We start from the raw sequence: 6,000 nt of genomic DNA, 5'->3' as shown, positions 1-6,000 counted from the left end.
TGCTAGACTGGATGGGCCTTGTTCTGATCCTAAGAAAGGTCATTTCTTATGTTCTTAAAAGCAAGTATCTTTTCCTCCAGGACACTCTCTACCCACTGCAAGATCAACCAGGACTGAACAATCTGTGTTGTTCTGCTTGTGCCATTCTGGTCTGTGTCAGCTGTGTGAAGCAACAAATTGGTAGCACTAGGGTCACCATGTCCCCCGGAATTTATGGTAGCCCCCATATTTTAACTCCTCCAGCCAGCTGCAAAATTCCACCCAGATTTAGATGGATTTCAAATGTGCTGCCTGGATTGCCCGGATTTTACTCTGGATCTGATCACATGGGAGGGCAGAGAAGGAGGAGAAAATATACACACATGCCAAATAAATAAATAAATAAATAAATTCAAATTAGTTGCCACATAATTTGCATGATATGCAAATTAGGCCACCCAGATTTTGAAAACTTTAATATGGCAACCCTAGGTAGCACAAACTGAAACTTTATGCATCATTGTAGATTGTATGCCCGTTGGAGACATGGAACTATTTTATCATACCTCTTGTGATGTAAAGCACTTTGAAATTGGTTGTTGAAAAGCAGTATATAATTAATAAATGTAATTAATAATATTTGCCAATACTGGAGTTTTCTAGGAAGGAAGGATATTGTATGTGAGCTGCTTAGATATAGTAGCAACCCAACTTTGAGGGAGGGGGAGAGAGAGGCCTAGCAACTGTTTTATATTCAAGATTGTTACAGTATTCTAAGTTTTTTCAGGTTTTACATTCCAGCCACCGGGATGTAGATTCTTGCATTCATGTTGTCTTCTGTTCATATTATGGGCAGCTTTAGACATTCAAACAAATAATGATAAAATCAGCATGAATCACTTCTCTTTTTGTGCATTCTTTGTGATGTGCAAAGCAAAGAACTCAATATATTTACTCATGCAGTGAGATGTATGAGCTCCATATGCATCTGGAAATCCAGGCATCTCACAGAATCTACCGTGATTTTGTCCTTCAGTGTCTCAATCCATATTCATACATACTTACTGTCTTCTTGGTCGACCCTATGTATCTGTTGAAATAGATTTGGGGTTTTCCTCTAGAAAGCAATAATCCATAACTCCTGTGCCATATATACATGAGAGTGCTGTGCCAAAAGTCCTTTGAACTCGTTGATTTGCTTCTCCCATAGAAGTGAATAGAGATGCTCATTCATGTTTCCTCATTCACAGATGTGAATGGACAGACATCTCTTTGCTCTCAATGATTTACTGCCTCCATAGAAATAAATAAGGATTCTCATGCATATAGGAGTCTTGTGCATTTATTGTAGCATTGTGACACCAAATCAGGTGCCACCACTCTTTTTGCTTCTTAATGTTTTGTTTTTGATCATTTCTCACGTGAAGAAATGCTACTGGTAATTGTTGTTTATATTCCTCTAATCATAATAATGAAAAACCCCATATGTATTTTCCACAATGCTAAAGAAAAGCTTCTTTCAAGAGGAATGGCGGATGCATAATTTTGCCTCATGTTATTTCCAAACAACTAATCAAGGAACTAGAACAAACATTCAATTGACAAAAGTTTATCATCCAAAAATCCAATATTATAAGCTGCTTCTGTCAATTCAGGAAAAAGCAGTGATTGCTAAAAAGTCCAGTGGAGAACTCTATTTTTAGTTGACTTGTGATATCTTGGGAGTATTACCAAAGTCATATGTTAAAGATAATCTGATCCTTGTAGCTGGATTATGCAGTATTGGAGCAGAGTTTACTACCCAGCCAAGAAAATCAATTATTAGAAGGTATAAAACATAATTTTAATTTAGAAGACCTAACATATTCCCATGAATTTATTTTGCACTTGGATAATTTCCATTTTCCATCATCTGTGGACTAACCCTCTATGAAATGACCTCTGTTTCATTACTTGGACCAGTGGTTCAATGAGATGCAAAAGATCTAGCCATGGACATCGCCTCTTTTATTTAAATTTGTTGTGCAGGACAGAGATCAAGGCAATTGTGTATCAAAAGAGACTGTAGCTGCATGAATGCCTCCACAGGATATACTAGAGATATTGCTTTGAGAAATCAAAGAGAAGTTACAGACTTTGTACTTGTGACTTGTATGTTTTGGAATTTCAAGGACACCTGTATAAGTTAGTTTTATATGGTTTGCTTTCTTCTTTCAAAAAAGGATAACAAAGCAAAGGTAGCATAGTAGGCAGGCAGGCAAACAACTAGGAACAATGTTTAGCAAAGCCAGATAAAGAAAAATTAAAGCAAAAGACACAGCATCAAATGTTCCGGTAAATAATCACTTTGTTTTCTTTTGTAACATCACTATCAACAGGCTAATTATCTTTACCACTGTTTGCAAGATGATTCCTTTTCAGTGGAACTGCACTGTTTTTGGGGTTTTGTTTTTGTTTTGAAAAGGGGCATGGTCAGAACAATATGTTATAGGAGCAGGGATCAAAACATTCTCTACCAATTCTTTTGTAAGATCTATGGGGTTACACAGTCTCCACCATTGTCAATGGTAAGCAAATATCTTCACCACTTTTCAATTATACGTAGTGGAAGCAGAAAAATTTGCAGTGTTAATTTCTCACTCCCTTAAGGCCTTACACTCTGTGCTATATAGTGCTCACTGCCACTAACTTGTCCCAAATCCGAGCATTGCCTCCACTCCCCAGCCCCAAGGAAGACACAGACACATTCAAACTGGGTAAAAGAGCCACAACTTTATTAAATAATCAGTAAACTGTGTGGGGAACAAACTCTATCCTCCAACAGTGCGGGCCTAACCAAGGCGGCATTTAAACATAAATGCCCTCTCCCGTGCCTTGAATGGGTGACACCTGCTTCACCCCCATCATTGTCAACCACAAAGGGGTCAGGGCAACTTCTAGGTCTTCCCACACCCCAAGTTGCACAGCCTTTATGGTTCGTGAAGCCCTGAAGCAGGTTTCATGGCGAATAAGTCCTTGAGCCACAAAGCCTCTAAGGACCGATTGACCAATCCACCCCTTTTAATTGCTCAAGGGTGTTCACCGATCTCAAACACTTCTACATCTCCACCCAGCCTGAACTGTACTTGCCCAGTTGTGACCTGATGCTGACTAAACTAGGAAAAACAGAACGGAGAAGGCAAAACGAACGTCCAATTTGTTGAGGGCCCAAAATTCCTACTCGGCCCCCCAAACGATGACCAGTAAAGCCTGTTCTGTGCCTAGGGATGCACCTAAAGTAACTGTTAGGTGCTTGAGTAGACCAGTTCCCCCATTCCATTTTTCTTCGCATTACAACAACATTCAAGATTGCTCTCAGCCACAAACTTAACTGATGGACAGACTGCTTAACTGCTCACTCTTTAAGACAGTTTTTTCCTCCCCAGAGCAAAAGTGGCAACTGCCCATAGACAACAGTGGAGAAATCCAGGATCTTAGCATAGTTATGACTGGGCAGTAGCAACATGTTCCCTTTCTCCAACCAAATATAGGTATTCCTTCTTCAGACAACAAGATAAAAAGGCTATACTCATGATCAAAATGGGACAGGGAGAATGGATGGGGAGAAGGCAGGGATGGACTTATCCCAGATGATTGTTGCATGCTGGCATGCACCCACAAGATCCACGCTGCTCTTGAGCAGTGCAGATTGCCAGAGGATGGGATTCATTTTCTGGGCCTCCAGGAATCCCACAAGCCATTGCATGATGAGTGTGGTGCCTTGGAGGATTCCCCCAGTAGTTGGGAGCTCTAGGGTCTCAATTCTATGTATGCTCGGGCGGCATGCAGCCCGAGCATACAAATGACGCTGGTGTTGGGTTAGAGGGAGGCTCATGCCATCTAACTAAGGCAAAAGCCTGGGTTAAAAAGTCAGGCTTGCCATGGAAGCAGCGCCAGGATTGGCCCCAATCCCAGCAGTGCACACAAGCAGCCCTACCCAGGTAGGGCTGCCCTAACTTGGGTAGGGCTGCTCATATGCACAGTCTCAAGTTATTGTAATTTTTATCTCTATACCCTTGACATATGAACCATATCTGCCTTATCTGTAGGGATGTGAAAACAGGTTCAATGTCGAACGTGTTCGACATCGAACTGGTTTAGTTCAACCATTTGGGGTCGAACCAAACCACCCCCTGTTCGGTCCAACCCTGGGTCAAACACTCCCAGCCCAGTCACACAAAGGCCATGTGTGCAGGCACATGGCCTCCATAATGGCCACCAGGTGAAGGCTGAAAACTGGCCGAAGAGTGGCCAAACCGGCCGAGAGGGGTGATTTTGAAGGCCGATGGGAGGAGGGGGAACTTCCATAGGAACCTCCCCCCCCACTGCCTCCAGGAACACCCCCGAGGGGAGTAAAAGAGAGATCTTTTTAAATAACAAAAAATAAGCTTGTGAAACACCGCCCCCGCACCAAACCATCCCGGGGGGAGGATTTCGAGGAGGTGCTGGCCCGAACTGGCCCGGTTGAGTTTGAGGCTGCTCCGGCCTCGAATCAAACCAGGCCAGGCGGTTCCATGCACATCCCTACTTATCTGTGTTCATGTCATGTACTGAATTATTTGTGCCTACTAGTGACATTTGCTTGCTAGTTATGCCTATTTGGCTGCTATAGTTCTGTGTCCACATATTTAGCAACATAGGAAGCTGCCATATACTGAGTCAGACCATAGGTCCATCTTGCTCAGTATTGTCTACACAGACTGGCAGTGGCTTCTCCAAGGTTGCAGGCAGGAATCTCTCTCAGCCCTATCTTGGAGAAGCCAGGGAGGGAACTTCTGCTCTTCCCAGAGTGGCTCCATCCTCTGAGGGGAATATCTTACAGTGCTCACACATCAAGTCTCCCTTTCATCTGGAACCAGGGCAGACCCTGCTTAGCTAAGTATACAAGTCATGTTTGCTAGCACAAGACCAGCTCTCTTCCTGTATATATTTGTTCATCATGTGTTCTTTAAAAAATTGGAATGGCTAGTATTTTGGAAGTGACCTACTAGTTATCAATAAAACCAGCATAAAATGAATCTGAAATGTCTGAGCTGTGGATATATATTATGAGAATCTATTGTAGTACTCCGCATGAAAATAATGTCCTCATTCAATTATGAACCCCTTTTTAACATAATGTAAAACAAATGTGTCTATCTTCCACTGTCAAATGTTGGAAGATATGGGAGTTGGAAATAAATGTTATTACCAACAATTCTATAATTTGAGTAAATTTTGGTCTTTCAATATGTAGTTTTGCATATTGTTTTAACTGGTGATCAAATTGTACAATAAGTCTATTGAGAAATCTCTTTTTATATTGTTAGCACTCATTCCATTTTAATTACCATCATTTGAAACAGCATCATTGCTTTCTCATTTGAATCTTTTCCCAGTCCAGGCTTGCAAAATGTTTTATAATAAAACCCGAAACATTTCTGAACTTTTCTGCATGCCAGTACTATTCCGTATATCACTCTCTAATTACAGACAAAGGACTTTTACCCACCTCATTTGAAAGGGATGTTGGATAATGGAGAGTCCATCTTTGGCTGCCAGAACTACTCTGGACCCCAACCATCTTCCTCACTGGAAGTATTCTGCTGTTATGACTAAGTAAGTAGCTGCTTGCCACCAGGGGACTAGCAGTCTCATGAGAGGGCCAATCTACAGGAGAGGACCTTAGGCTCCCCAAAAACATTCGGTCTTCCATCAAACTGCACACTCATGAACTGATCTATCCCTAAAAAGGACGCCCTGCATGTGTGGGACCCCTGCTCTCTCTGGTTAATGATAGAACTTTTGCACAGCAACCCCCACCCCTCCAAGGAAGCATTTACTACTACTACTATTACTATTACTACTACTACTACTACTACTACCATTACTACAGATATTTATATACCACTCTTCAACCAAAGTTCTCAAAGTAGTTTACATAGAAAAATAAATAATACATAAATAAGATGGTCCCCTGTCCCCAAAGTGCTCACAATCTAA

Source organism: Hemicordylus capensis, chromosome 5 (assembly GCF_027244095.1).
Source record: "Hemicordylus capensis ecotype Gifberg chromosome 5, rHemCap1.1.pri, whole genome shotgun sequence".
Classification (NCBI taxonomy): Eukaryota; Metazoa; Chordata; class Lepidosauria; order Squamata; family Cordylidae; genus Hemicordylus; species Hemicordylus capensis.
The sequence above is the reverse complement of the archived record's forward strand: the minus strand, read 5'-3'. Positions refer to the sequence as shown.